The sequence below is a fragment of the Mesocricetus auratus genome, unplaced genomic scaffold (genome assembly GCF_017639785.1).
Source record: "Mesocricetus auratus isolate SY011 unplaced genomic scaffold, BCM_Maur_2.0 Super-Scaffold_100015, whole genome shotgun sequence".
Taxonomy (NCBI): domain Eukaryota; kingdom Metazoa; phylum Chordata; class Mammalia; order Rodentia; family Cricetidae; genus Mesocricetus; species Mesocricetus auratus.
The window spans coordinates 24,150,025-24,165,704 of NW_024429198.1; the positions used below are offsets into that span (position 1 = coordinate 24,150,025).

A 15,680-nucleotide genomic window follows, 5' to 3' on the forward strand; every position below is an offset into this window, starting at 1 on the left:
TCGATCCTATGATTCCCTCTTCCCCCTATTCTACCCCCACCCCCTCAACTTCCTGTTCCCCCATGACCAACTCCCTTCCTCTTTACCCCCTCTATTCTTCCCAGGTCCCACTACCCCCTCCTCGCCCTGTTCCCCATCCATTCAGAGGATCTTGTCTCCATCCTCTTCTCTTGGGTACTATGCATATATGCATATCTTTTAGGTTCTTTCCTGTTTCCCAGACTCTCTATCTGTGGAAGTGCAGACTGGCACTATCCTGATCCATATCTAAAATCCATATATGAGTGAGTACATACCATGTTTGTCTTTTTGCGACTGGGTTACCTCACTCAGGATGGTTTCTTCCAGTGCTATCCATTTCCCTGCGAATTTCAAGATTCCATTGTTTTTTTCTGCTGAGTAATACTCCATTGTGTAAATGTACCACATTTTCTCTATCCACTCTTCAGTTGAGGGGCATCTAGGTTGCTTCCAGGTTCTGGCTATTACAAACAATGCTGCTATGAACATAGTGGAGCAGATGCCCTTGTTGTATGAACCTGCCTCATTTGGATAAATGCCTAAGAGTGGAATTGCTGGGTCTAGTGGTAGATTAATTCCCATTTTCCTGAGGAATCTCCATACTGATTTCCAAAGAGGCTGTATGAGTCGGCATTCCCACCAGCAGTGGAGGAGTGTTCCTCTCTCTCCACATCCCCTCCAGCATAAATTGTCTTCGGTGTTTTTGATTCTAGCCATTCTGACAGGAGTAAGATGGTATCTCAGAGTTGTTTTGATTTGCATTTCCCTGATGGCTAAGGATGTTGAGCACTTTCTTAAGTGTCTCTTGGCCATTTTAGCCTCCTCTACTGAGAATTCTCTATTTAGCTCTGTACCCTACCTTTCAAGTGGATCCTTTGGTGTTTTGGAGACTTGTTTCTTGAGTTCTTTGTAAATTTTGGAGATTAGCCCTCTGTCAGATGTAGGGTTAGTGAATATCTTTTCCCATTCTGTGGCCTGCCTTTTTGTCTTTTTGATTGTGTCCTTTGCCTTACAGAAGCTTTTTAGTTTCAGAAGGTCCCATTTGTTAATTGTTGATCTCAGTGCCTGTGCCACTGGTGTTATGTTTAGGAAGTGGTCTCCTGTACCAACTCGTTGAAGAGTATCTCCCACTTTCTCTTCTAAAAGTTTCAGTGTGGCTGGATGTATGTTGAGATCTTTGATCCATTTGGACTTAAGTTTTGTACAAGGCGATAAACATGGATCTATCTGCAGTCTTCTGCATACCAGTACCCAGTTATGCCAGCACCATTTGTTGAAGATGCTTTCTTTTTTCCACTGTACAGTTTTAGCTTCTTTGTCAAAAATCAGGTGTTCATAGGTGTGTGGGTTAAAATTAGGGCTTTCGATTCGGTTCCATTGGTCTACCTGCCTATTTTTGTGCCAATACCAAGCTGTTTTCAGGACTATAGCTCTATAATAGAGCTTGAAGTCAGGTATGGTGATGCCTCCTGAAGTTCCTTTATTGTATAGGGATGTTTTGGCTATCCTGGGCCTTTTGTTTTTCCATATAAAGTTGATTAATGTTCTTTCCAGGTCCTTGAAGAATTGTGATGGAATTTTGATAGGGATTGCATTGAATCTATAGACTGCTTTTGGCAAGATTGCCATTTTTATTATGTTGATCCTTCCAATCCAAGAGCATGGGAGATCTTTCCATTTTCTGGTATCTTCTTTGATTTCTTTCTTCAAAGACACAAAGTTCTTGATATACAGGTCTTTCACTTCCTTGGTTAACATTATCCCCAGATATTTGATGCTGTTTTTGGCTATTGTAAAAGGTGATGTTTCTCTGATTTCTTTCTCAGTCACTTCATCATCTGTATATAATAGGGCCACTGATTTTTTTGAGTTTACCTTGTATCCTGCCACATTGCTGAAGGTGTTTATCAGCTCTAGGAGTAACCTTGCGGAGTTTTTTGGGTCACTTATGTAAACTATCATATCATCTGCAAATAATGAAAGTTTGACTTCTTCTTTTCCTATTTGTATCCCCTTTATCTCCTTTTGTTGTCTTATTGCTGTAGCTAGAACTTCAAGTACAATATTGAAGAGATATGGAGAGAGTGGACAGCCTTGTCTTGTTCCTGATTTTAGAGGAATTGCTTTGAGTTTCTCTCCATTTAATTTGATGTTAGCTGTTGGTTTACTGTATATTGCTTTTATTATATTCAGGTACGTTCCTGTTATCCCTGATCTCTCTAGGACCTTTATCATGAAGGGGTGCTGGATTTTGTCAAAGGCTTTTTCAGCATCTAGTGAGATGATCATGTGGTTTTTCTTTCGCAGATTGTTAATATGGTGGATTACATTGATAGATTTTCTAATGTTGAACCATCCCTGCATTCCTGGAATGAAGCCTACTTGATCATGGTGGATGATTTTTCTGATGTGTTCTTGAATCCGGTTTGCAAGTATTTTATTGAGTATTTTTGCATCAATGTTCATGAGGGAAATTGGTCTATAGTTCTCTTTCTTAGTTGTGTCTTTGTGTGGCTTGGGTATCAAGGTAATTGTAGCCTCGTAGAAAGAGTTTGGCAGTGAGCCTCCTGCTTCTATAGTGTGGAATACTTTGACGAGTATTGGAATGAGCTCTTCTTTGAATTTCTGGTAGAATTCTGCACTGAAGCCATCTGGGCCTGGGCTTTTTTTGTTTGGGAGACTTTTGATGACTGCTTCTATTTCATTAGTGGTTATAGGTCTGTTTAGATTATTTATCTGTTCTTGATTTAGTTTTGGCAAGTGATATCTATCCAGGAAATTGTCCATTTCCTTTAAATTTTCAAATTTTGTGGAGTACAGATTTTCAAAGTATGCCCTGATGATTCTCTTGATTTCCTCAGAGTCCGTTGTTATGTCCCCTTTCTCATCCCTGATTTTGTTAATTAGCATGTTCTCTCTCTGTCTTTTGGTTAGTTTGGACAGAGGTTTGTCTATTTTGTTGATTTTCTCAAAGAACCAACTCTTTGTTTCATTGATTCTTCTCAATGTTTTCCTGGTTTCTACTTGATTGATTTCAGCCCTCAATTTGATTATTTCCTGGCGTCTGCTCCTCCTGGGGAGTTTGCTTCTTTTTGTTCTAGAACATTCAGCTGTGCTATTAATTCTCTAGTATGACTGTTCTCCAGTTTTTTCATGTGGGCACTTAGTGCTATAAACTTTCCTCTCAGCACTGCTTTCAAAGTGTCCCATAAGTTTGTGCATGTTGTGTCTTCATTCTCATTGAAATCGAGGAAGTCTTTAATTTCTTTTTTATTTGTTCCTTTACCCAGGGATGGTGCAATTGTGCATTGTTCAATCTCCATGAGTTTGTAGGGTTTCTGCGATTTGTGTTATTGTTGAATTCTAATGTTAATGCATGGTGGTCTGATAAGATGCAGGGGGTTATTCCAATTTTTTTGTATCTGTGGAGATTTGCTATGTTTCCTATTATGTGGTCAATTTTAGAGAAGGTTCCATGTGGTGCCGAGAAGAAGGTATATCCCTTTGTATTTGGGTGGAATGTTCTATAGATGTCTGTTAAACCCAGTTGGGTCATAACTTCTATTAATTCTTTTGTTTCTTTGTTAAGTTTCTGTCTGGAGGTCCTATCTAGCGGTGAGAGCGGAGTGTTGAAGTCTCCTACTATTAGTGTGTGAGATTTTATGTGCATTTTGAGCTTTAGTAATGTTTCTTTCACGAATGTAGGTGCCTTTATATTTGGGGCGTAGATGTTTAAAATTGAGACTTCGTCTTGATGTATTTTTCCTTTGATGAATATGAAGTGCCCTTCTTCATCTCTTTTGATTGATTTTAATTTGAAGCCTAATTTGTTAGATATTAGGATTGCTACGCCCGCTTGTTTCTTGGGGCCGTTGGATTGGAAGATCTTTTCCCAGCCCTTTACTCTGAGATAACGTCTGTCTTTGGTGTTGAGATGTGTTTCTTGTATGCAGCAGAAGGAAGGGTTCTGTCTTCGTATCCATTCTGCTAGTCTGTGTCTTTTTATAGGTAAGTTGAGGCCATTGACATTGAGGGATATTAATGACCATTGATTGGTGATCCTTGTTTGCGCTTGATTTATTGTTAGTGAGGTTATTTTGTGTAGTTTCTCCTCCCTTTTTCTTTTAGTGTTTTGTAAAGTATGATTCTATATTGCCTGTGTCTTTGTGAATGTAGTTATCTTCCTTGGCTCTAGGTTTTCCTTCTAGCATTTTCTGTAGAGCTGGATTCATGGATACGTATTGTTTAAATCTGGCTTTGTCATGGAATATTTTGTTTTCTCCATCTATGGTAATTGAGAGCTTTGCTGGATATAATAGTCTGGGCTGGCATCCTTGTTCCCTTAGCGTTTGTAGGACATCTGACCAGGATCTGGCTTTCATCGTTTCCATTGAGAAGTCAGGTGTAATTCGGATAGGTCTGCCTTTATATGTTACTTGGCCTTTTTCTTTAGCTGCTCTTAATATTTTCTCTTTGCTCTGTAGGTTTGATGTTTTGATTATTATATGGCGAGGTGACTTCTTTTTCTGGTCAAACCTATTTGGTGTTCTGTAAGATTCTTGTACTTTCATAGGCATATCTTTCTTTAGGTTAGGGAAGTTTTCTTCTATGATTTTGTTGAATATGTTTTCTGTACCTTTAAGTTGAAGTTCTTCACCTTCTTCTATACCTATTATTCTCAGGTTTGGCTTCTTCACGGTGTCCCATATTTCCTGAATATTTTGTGTTAAGGATTTGTTGGTTTTGAGATTTTCTTTGGTTGACGATGCTATGTCCTCTAATGAGTCTTCAACACCTGAGATTCTCTCTTCTATCTCTTGTATTCTATTGGTGATGCTTACCATTTTTTATTTAAATTAGAAACAAGCTTGCTTCATATGTCAATCCCAGCTCCCTCTCACTCCCCTTCTCCCCTGCCCTCCCACCATGCCCCCCAACCCCCCTCCCAATCCCCATTCCCACTCCAATCCCCAGGGAGGGTTTGGTCCTCCATGGGGATCTCCAGAGTCTGTTATTTTATCCAGGACAGGGCCTAGGCTCTCCCCAAGAGTCCGAGCTGAGAGAGCATCCCTCATTGTGGGATGGGCACCCAAGGTCCATTTATATGCCAGGGATAAATACTACCCAAGGATCCATAGATTGCCTAGGCCTACTCACTGACACCCACATTCAGGGAGTCCGAATCAGTCCCATGCTGTCCCCCTTGTTCAGGTCAGCTGTTTCTGTGGCTTAAACCAGTCCAGTCTTGACCCCTTTGCTCATCTGTCCTCCCTTTCTGTCATTGGATTCCAGGAGTTCAGTTCAATGTTTATCAGTGGGTGTCTGCCTCTGATTCCATCAGTCACTGGATGAAGGTTCTTTTTCCCCAGACTCTCTGGTAGTGGGATTGTATGCTGGCACTTCCTTGATACATGTTTAAAATCCATATATGAGTAAGTACATATCATGTATCTCTTTTTGTGACTGGGTTACCTCACTCAGGATGGTTTCTTCTAGTGCCATCCATGTGCATGCAAATTTCAAGATACCATTGTTTTTTTTCCTGCTGAATAGTGCTCCATTGTGTAAATATACCACATTTTCTATAGGATGTTATTAAGAGGAGTTTGCTATTTACTGTGATTCTGTAAGCTGAGGCACTGATTGACTGGGTTACTGGCATTTCTCTTCCTCTTCACCTAGGATTCTACTGGTTTTGTGTATTGGCCATGATTGATTCATTCCCAGCTTATCTCTGTTCATTTGTTCCTCTTGTGTAATATATTGCCTCCAATGTTCTCCTGAATGAGATGGACTTTCTTCCTACTCCCTGTACTTTATCCCTTTCAGAACTTTCTAAGAAGCCAACTTGTTTGTCATGAATTGTCTTAATTTGTTCTTGTCTTGAAATGTTGCTTTATTTTTACCAGTTTTAAAGATAATTTGCTAGGCATACCATGTACTGTGATCTTGGCTAGCATTTACTTTCAGGGCTTGGCATATCATTCTTTGCTTTTAAGATAGCTAATGAAAGTCATGATGTTATTCTTGCATTTCTACCTTTGCATGTGAGTTAGCATTTTTTCTTATAGCTGTTAATATTGTTTCTTTTTAATTTTGCCACATTAACTATGATATATCAAAGAAAGATTCTTCACTTGTCTTTTCTACTTGGAATTGTTTATGCTTCATTTAGTTAGATATTCACTTCCTTAGGGATGGGAAATTTTCTGCTTTAATTTCATTGAATAATTTGTCTATGACTTTTGACTTTATCTCAATTCCTTTTATTGCATGGTTACTTAGGTTTGTTCTCTTGAATGTATCCCAGATTTCTTTGAAGTTTGAGTCATATTTGTTCATTTTTATGTACGTCTGTGTGTATTATTTCTTAGTCTCGCCTTCCACCTCTGAAATTCATTCTTATACTTGGTATTATCTGTCGATTGTGCATTCTGCTGTGGTTTTTGATTGGTTGAGTCTTTCATTTTCAAGAAGTTCTGTTTGGTTCATTTTCAGCATTTCAGTTTGCTTCCTGATCTTTTTTTCTCCATGTTTTAACATTTATCCTTTAGTTTATTATTTCACTAACTTTTGTAACAATCTTGTGTAGGTCCTGTTTTTTATATCCTTACTTTGTTAATCTGCATATTGGAGTCCTTTGTGTGAATATTTATCCTTTACAAAGTGTAACTCTTGACTCTGTGTCTTTCTTTTCCATTATTGGGGAATTGTGAAGCTGTGAATATGACTTGATGGGCATTAATTCTCCAGCTTTATTGTTTTGTTTTGTTTGTGTCTGTTGGGATGGATATGTCTGGGATGTGTATTCAAGTTTGATTTCTTCCTTTTCCCCACATCGTTTTTGTTGTGTGAAATGTTTTTTTACTCATTTGTCTTTTTGAGGTCCCACCACCCAGCTCCCAAATAAATCACACATGGAGCCTTATCATTACTTATGAATGCCTGGCCTTCTGCTTAGCTTGTTTCTAGCCAGCTTTTCTTAGCTTAAGCTAACTCATCTTCCTTCTCCCTCTGGACTTTTATCTTTATTACTCCTGTATATCTTATTTCCCTTCTTACTTACTCATGGCTGTCTGGGTGGCTGGCCCCTGACGTTCTCCCCTCTTCCTTGTTTCTCCTTCTATTTATACTGCCTTCCTGCCAGCCCCGCCCATTCTTGCTCCTGCTTTGATATTAACCAGCTGTTCAGATCTTTATTAGACCACCAGGTGTTTTAGACAGGCAAAGAATCACAGCTTCACCGAGTTAAACAAGTGCAGCATAAACAAAAGTCACACACCTTAAATTAATACCTTACCACACTTGTTCTTTGCTCATTTTGTGTTATCTGAATCTTCCTGGAGGGTTGCCTTCAGTAGAAGTAAGGCTTATTGCTTATTTGTTCTCTATTTACAGATGAGATGGATGAAGTTCCCACATTGATTTACCACCTCATACACCTGTGCAGTACCTGGGTCCCTGATTAGGTTCAAATGTTGTAGGTTTGGAGGTACTGGTTGAGAGGAAAGTTTAGTTTATAGATGCCCCTTGCTAATATTTAAATAGTCAAAAAAGGAAGAAATGGGGAAGGGAGAGTAAAATGTAATACATGAGTAATAATGACAATATGAGTTGGACTTATGAGATAGTAAAAAGAGTGTTATAGATCTAAAAATGTATAAAATGAGAAATGTTTGAGTATAGATGAGGAAGGGACTATTGTGAAATTCTTTTATGATGAGATCAAAGTTAAAACATAGTACCTTAACAATTAAAACACAAATTTTATGTAATTAAACATAGAAAAAACTAAACAGCACAAAAAGTTAATAACATGAAATAGAAGAAGTCATGTGCTTTTTATATCTTCTTCATTAAGTTAGTATAGTTTCTCTCTACCATCATTTGTATTAATCTATACATGTGGTTAGATAGAAGGAGTTTAGTCCGTGTGTTCTTTCAAGCAAGGATTTCTTTGTGTGTAGACTACGTCTACCAGAATTTCCAGGCCAGTGAACCTATAGTGAATTAGGTATGGAATATTCCATAGGCACCACCTCTGAAGGGAATGAAAAGTTCCACCCAACTGAGTGCCAGTGTGTGCTGACAGAGCACTCCACTAAGTTACACACATACTTCCAGATCAACATGACACGCTGGCAGTGATGAGGATGTGTAGGTGTGTTTGTTTCCCATGGTAGGTGCTCATTGCCTTTGGCTGCTTGTCCCATACCCATGTTTCCCTGGCTACACTTTTGCTACACATGCTCTTGCTCACCCTGCTTTAGTCTATTCTTTGTGTTTGCTCTTCAGCAGCCTGAACCTTCACACAAGGCAGAGCTATTGTTCTCACTTAGAGATACTACATCTGAATCCTTGTCTTAGTCAGTGTCCTATTGATGTGAAGAGACACCATGACCATGGCAATGTTTATGAAGGAAAACATTTATCTGGGACTGGTTTACAGTTCAGGGGTTCAGTCCATTGTCATCATGTTGGGAAGCATGCATGCAGGCAGACACGGTGCTGGAGAAGTAGTTTGAGAGACTACATTTTGATCCATATGCAGCTGGAAGAAATAGACATTGGACATGGCTTGAGCACTTGAAACCTCAAAGCCCACCCCCAGTGACACACTTTCTCCAACAAGGCCATGTCTCCTAATCCCTGTCAAGTAGCACCACTTCCTAATAACCAATCATCCATCCCTATTCAAACCACCACATTCCTCAAACCCAACCTTGATTTACAGTAGCAATGTACTACTCAAAGTCACTTACTTTGATTTCTTTCCTAGACTCGTGGAAAAGATGTATGGCATCAGTGTATGATAATTTTTTGTACCTCTATCCATACAGGAGTAAGAACATATGAATAAAACTCAAGTAAAATGATATAATGCTAGTGTTCAGAGACCCTTTCCTGAATCCTGTAACTGAGAGACAGATGAAATCCAGGTTAGGAGTTGGTACTCTGGCCCATGAGCCCAGTCATGCCCATGACTTTATCTCTATAATGGAGAGTAAAAGTGAGTTTTATACTTTTAAAGGGTTACAGAAAGTAGGATAAAAGTAACAGGGTCATTGTATGGCCTCAAGAGCTAAAGTGTTTACTCTGTTCCTCTCCATGAGACGTTTCTAATCCTTGGTTTTGATACTGCAGTAAATACAAGTAGTTCATAGGTGATGGGTAGCCTATAAATAATTTGAGACAAATTCACTAGTCACTGAGTAAGTAGTGACATGATCAAAAGTTTATGTTTTACTTAGCTTTCCCCCTTGAAAATGCATTATGCCCAGTCATTTGCTGGTTGGCTACTAGAAGCCGGGACTACTGGTCTAAAAATTATCTGTGTTGTGTTGGGCAACAGACACTATGTCCTATTGTGTTAGGAGTTGCCTAGTTCAGAGAATATAAATCATGCCAGTATTAGTTTATTCCATGGCTTCTAGTCAAGCAATCAGTGTCTTCATGTGAACTCTTCTGTGATTTCCTGCTGTGGCACAGACAGCAGTCCTTAGACTAACCTGTGTGTGTGTCAGCCAGACAGTGGAGCACACAGACTGACTTGGGCAGGAGATGGCTTTTTAGGTTTGTGTTTTTACCAAATCCAAGGCTGATTCTGACATTCTCAAAGTCTTAGAGTCACTGGAGAAAGCAGAATTTGAGTGTTGAGGAAGATCTTCCGGGGTCCCAGCTATTGAAGGAAGGTCCATGGCCTTCCCACTGCTGAGTTTGTATGCCTATTGTAGGATGATTACCAGTGACCCTGGCTACCTCCATTCAATAGATGCATGCTAGTGATTCCTCAACCCTCATGCAGTTTGACAACTTAGAGTACCCTGACACCCAGAAATTCTAAGACCACTGGTCTAGAGGCACACAGGACTGAAAGGAATGCTTTTTCACTGAGAACAGTCACTCAGTCTGAATTCTGAGTATGTGCTGTGCAGGGAGAGGCAAGGCACAAATAAGAGGAGACCCTCCCACTGCCCTCCCAACTTCATGGGGAACTAGTTGGAACTTCAAACAGGAAACCTGGAGTGAGACTAGGAGGTGGTGGAAAGGCTGAGGAGATTACCTCGGTTTCCATTTGAAATGTCCCTCAAAAAGCTATTTTGTTGAAGGCTTTGCCTCCAGCTACTGGCATTATTAAGCATTTACTGGATGATTAGGATATGAATCTATCAATGGATTAATCTCTTACTAATTTCATAACTGAATGGGTCTTTCAGGAGGCATGGTCTTGGTGGAGACAGTAGTTTACTGAGGGATATGTTTTGGTTCAGAAGCCCTGTTCTCATGCCTGCTGTCCCCTGGATGCCATGCTGCAGGAAGCTTTCCTCTTCATATCCTTTTGCCATGATATACTACCTCACCACAAGCCTGAAGCAACAAACCCAGCGAACCCTGGACTGAAATCTAAGAAACAATGAGCAAGAATTAATCTTCCTTGAACTTTTTTTAAGCTTGTCAGAGCAGCGACAAGCTAACTAAGCTAACTAAGGCCCAGAAGATGGGCACAGTAATGCTCTTATCTAATCCTTGAAACTGTCCCATGGTCAGAGTTTATAGATCAATGGTAAAAAGAAGGACACTCTAGGTCAGTGGTTCCCACCTTCCTAATACTACAGCCCTTTAATACAGTTCTTCATGCTGTGGTGACCCCAACCATTTTTGTTGCCACAGCATAACTGTAATTTTGCTACCATTAAGAATCATAATATAAATATCTCGTGTACAGGAAAGCTGATATGCGACCCCTGTGAAAAAGCCAAGGAAACAGGCTAGGTGGTAGGGAAAAGACATAGAGACACCAGAGGGGAGGATAATTTCCATTTAGAGAGTAAAAACTCCTCCCCCAAGTCTCCCAGGTTGTAGATTCATGTTAAACAGGAATATAAGGCAGTCCTCGGTCTGCAAAACATGCCATCTGTCAGTCCTCTGAACCATCATAGGAGAAAGCCCATCTCCAAGTGAACCATACTGCTTTGTTGTTTCTCTGAAACCTGAGCTTTCTTGGAATAAGCCAAGTGAGAGGAATAGGGTCAAACACAAACTGTAGACAAGAAGGCTGCATTCGAAGTCAGAAGCAAACATCTGATATTTATACATAGGCATTTTACATGGAGGTAGATCATCAGTGCATTAGGAGTGTCCCCAGCTTTCTGAATTCCATTCCAAATGAAGAAGTGAACATACTTAATAGTAGCCAACTTGCGCTGAGCACCTACAGCAAACATTTCAGACATTCAATGACAGGCATGCACCTTGGATAGCATGTCTCAGCTCTCCAGAAGGGAACACTGTAAAACAAGGTCCCATTCTTAGGAATTCCCATATAAAATCTGCGGTAGTCAGCAGTGGTGGTCCAAAGAGCAAGGGAGTGTTGAGGAAGAGGTTAATTTCAATGTTACATCCCTAAATCCATGCCTTGGTTTTCTGTGTGGTTTGGTCTCTCACATGCTGACTTTTTTGCAGTAGACACATCTATTACATGATATGATATTGCCATTCACATGTGATCTAAGTGCCCTGTGGATCCTGAGAGAGCACTGTATGTGCAGTTTATTTTAAATTAGTCAGTAATGGAGGACCAGTAGTAGCACTGGGGATGAGAAAAAACAAGCCAGTTGTCTGCTTGCAAAGGAATAAAAACTTGGCCTTTTAATCAGAAGATATAGAAACAAATTGTGTAATTTTTTTCATAGATAAAAGAATCATAGAGCACACTGAAATCTAAACCTGTTGAATAATGTGCTGACAGTTTGGCCAGGGTTATATGGATTATTTACAGGGACTAGATATTATATATGTATTCAAGGTTTTCACAAAGAATCCTCAAGAATGTTTTTCAATGCAATGTATTTTTTCCAAGTAATTGGTTACACAATTTCTAGAGAGATTTAGAAATAGCCTCTCCCAAGATGGACAGAAAATTATGTCAGTGCAGTGGGCATAATGACTCTCTCTGTTAGGCACTGGCTCATCGTCAAACACTTACCTGTGTCTATGATTAAAAGTAGCCACTCACTTGTAGCTCATAACCAGCAAAGCACTGATGGTAAATATATAGGAACAGATACTCAAGCCAAGGTCACTTGAAGCTTATATCTTTATGGTGTCCTGGTGACGTCTCTACATTTAAACCGGCAGCTGGCATGACTCCACTTTAGTGATGATCAAAAGTCTCCAACATTGATAGATGCTGAGTATCACAGTGGGAGAGTAAGCTCGTCTTTAGGGAAGAACAACAGGCACATTATGGTTTGAACGTGAAATGTTTCTCATGGGGTTTGAACACTTGGTGCCCAGCTTGTGGTGCTGTCCTTGGAGGAGCTGGAGCTTGGCTAGCAGAGGTGGGTCAGGGGATAAGATAGGATGGTTGCATTGAGAGACCTACCAGACACACCTGTGGCACTGACCTCGCGCGTTTGGGCGTGGCCACAGGTACATGCATGAGCATGTGAGACTTGGGGTCTGGGACAGGCTTCCTCTCTTGGTTCCAGTCGGGTCATAGAGAGCAGCTGGGCATTGACTCTTGGAGCTGAAACTTGTGGGCTATCAGTTTCTCATGTAAGTGACTTCTCCCCGAATAAAATTAACCTATGTTTTCCTAGTCTTGTGTATCTCAATCTGTGCATCCATGGGGGAGCCTTATATGGCTTCCAGTTCCTGCATTCTGCTTCCTAGTGTAACTACCATCTGAAATGAGCCCTGCTGACTTGAACGCTGCTGTGCACACCCACCTCACCCCTGCCCCACCCACCCTGAAAGTAGTGATGGGCTGCATCTTCTTCCCATAAGTGGTGAGAATGGTAACTGAGACACTCTGTTTCACTTCACAGCAGAAACAAAGGCCATTCTAACACATTCAGGAATAGTTGATTCAAAGTATCAGCACAGATCCAAGTGCATCTAGAAAACCATCTCTAGAAAAGAGATACTGCACGTGGTCTTACATCCACTTAAAAGTACATGCTCAGCCTCCTCACTGATACAGACAATTGTGTGTGTGTATGTGTAATCTCTATATGGATCTATGTGTGTGTGATTCCATGTTTGTGTGTGAGTCTGTGATTGTATGTATGAGTCACTGTGTGTGTGTGTATATAAGTTTACTTATACATGTATCTTAGTCATTTCCCTTCTCTGTTAATGTGTTAGTACTATTTATTTATTTAGAGACTAGGTCTTGCTATGTAGCCCTGGCTTACTTATAACAACCTTTGTAGACCAGGGTAGCTTTTAATTCACAGAACTCCACCTACATCTGCCTCTTAAGTACTAATATGAAAGACATATACCACCAAGCCTGACTAGTCTTTCTTATTTCTCAGTTCCTTTCACATTTCAAAATAGAAGCACATTAATATTTTTTGGAGGAGGCTGAACTCGAATTAAATAGAGATAAAGAAAACTGTTGGAATTGACATTGACAACATCTAATGTTGGTGAAGTTTCTCATTCCTGCTACTTCCTGTTGGCTGGTCCTGTACATGTGTTGAATAGCATTGACGTGAAGCTGATCATGGGGTTCGGAGAAAGGAGGCGCTTGCTGCCATCATGAGCTTAAACAGAAAAAGGGCTGAGATTATCAGTGAGGGGATGGTACTGTTGCTAGGGTATGTGTGAACCCTCTCTAAAGAGTCTGGTTTTCATCATTATTTGGTAAAACTCCCTCATGAAACAAAACACACATTCTTCTTGCCATGAAAGACTAACTAAAAGTTTTGACAAGCTTCCTGAACATCTTCAAAGCTCAACCTGGTGGAAGTCATTTTTAGGCAGCGTGATCTAAAATGTTGTTTTATAATTGCCCTTCTAGATTAGAATGATACCACTATGCGTCTCAAAAATTTTTCCCAACAGAAGGTTAACTCCTCCTCCTATTGCATACCCACCAGATATCTTCTCAGAAACAAAGGTTGGAATTTACAAGAATTCACATTTAAATGTTTTTAATATTTACCTAGTCACCTTATCTAAGCAACTAAAATCTTCTATTTATATTTTAAGATGAGTAAAAAATCCTATTTAAATTGAATAACCTTTCATGGTGTTATATTAAAGTACTGATGGATCCTATTTTAACCCACCCTATAAAACATTTAGATATCAAAGTAAATAGTTAGGATCAGTAGCCTTTAACAGCATTACCCCTGTTTTCTTTTCATTAAAATAAAATCCCCAACAAAACCAATCACTCAGATTCCCCATCAGTCCTGTAGCGCTTTGCATCCCCTTCACTGACTCTCAGACCCTCTTGGGTGGGGATGGGGTCAGCTCCTTCATCTTCCAAACAGTCCAGTGCCAGCAAAGAAACTGGGAGTGAAATGAGAAAGCACCCATGTCATCCAAGGTGGTGAAATGAAGTCACCCTTGCTGCCTTCACTCCAGAATCTGCCCAGATGCAGATTCTTGTAGTTAGCCTCTTTGACTCCCAGCAATCAGCGAAGAGCACTGCTCTTTCAATAAAGCTGTCCATGGAATTGAAATCCAGATGTCATGCTTTACATTATCCAGAAGGCGTGTTATCTACCTCCATCCAAGCTTTTTGAGTCAGACTCCAGAGTAGAGTGCAATACTCCATCCTAGTTGCCTTCAAAATCATCCAGATTCCCAGATTTGAGGACCATTACACTCTCTCATTCTCTTCCCTTCATTTCCCTTGTGCTCTAATGTTCTTCCAATCATGTTGTGCCTCCCATGGATTCACCACTTCCAGCATTCGTTATGTGTTGTCAATAGTCATGGCAAAAAAAAATCTCTATTGAGGCTGAACCATAAATAGAGATAGAAGAACATTTTAGGTGACAGAATAAATAAACAGCATTCCCAAAGACTCTCTCTAATAACATGCCAGGGATTCCCCATCTACTAGGACACCACATACCATTTGTAGAATTAGGAGAATGTCTTCTTCTTAACCATGTGGGGGTATTACAACAGGCTCCTTCTGTTGCCTTTAGCTCAGCATATGCAACATGGGGAAGAGTGCCGTTCACTTCCTTCCTGTGGGCTATGTCAGAGACATCCCAATGACACAGAAAGGTTATGTCCCTAGAATGAATTCCTATAAGTATACTCTGGTAGGGCAATGGAAGGTACATGTTTAAAGCATATGTATATGATATTTAGTAAGTTGGAAACTGTATTGTGAGAATACTTGAGATTTCTTAAAGAATTTTCAAAAAGTTTCTGAATCCCTCTTCAATTATAAATGAAGTAAACCTCTGAAGTTTCTACAAATCTCTAATTCTCAAGAGTCCTGGGATTCTGACACATTGTGTTGGGAATTCTACATTTTCTCTTTAACAAGTTGCAATAGATGCTTAATTGGATTCAAGATGTGTTTGTTGAAGCCATATCTACTTGCTAAAGCTACACTCTCATTGTTGTAATTTTAAAAAACAGCATGGGAGAGAAATTCACCATGAGACAGCTTGGGTGGAGTGTTTTTTTTTAATTAGGGGAAAGTGAATGGGAAAGGGAGAGGGGAGAGGGGAAACTGGCCTCTGGGGACAGGACCAGCAGAAGAGAAGAGACAGAGAGAAGGGGTAGAGAGGGAGAGACAGAAAGACAGGCAGAGAAGCAGAGAGAGAGAGAGAATGGAAGGTGGGCAGGGTCCTTTTAGAGTGAAAGTTTATTTCTATTTTATTTGCATTGGTGTTTTT

The 15,680-nt window shown here is 40.1% G+C and overlaps 1 protein-coding gene across 5 annotated transcripts in view; it reads left to right on the forward strand.

Moving 5' to 3' along the window:
- The window catches only part of Ctnnd2 (catenin delta 2), an 814,201-nt gene that overhangs the window by 680,815 nt on the left and 117,706 nt on the right, over nt 1–15,680 (forward strand). The gene's annotated exons all lie outside the window — the stretch shown is intronic.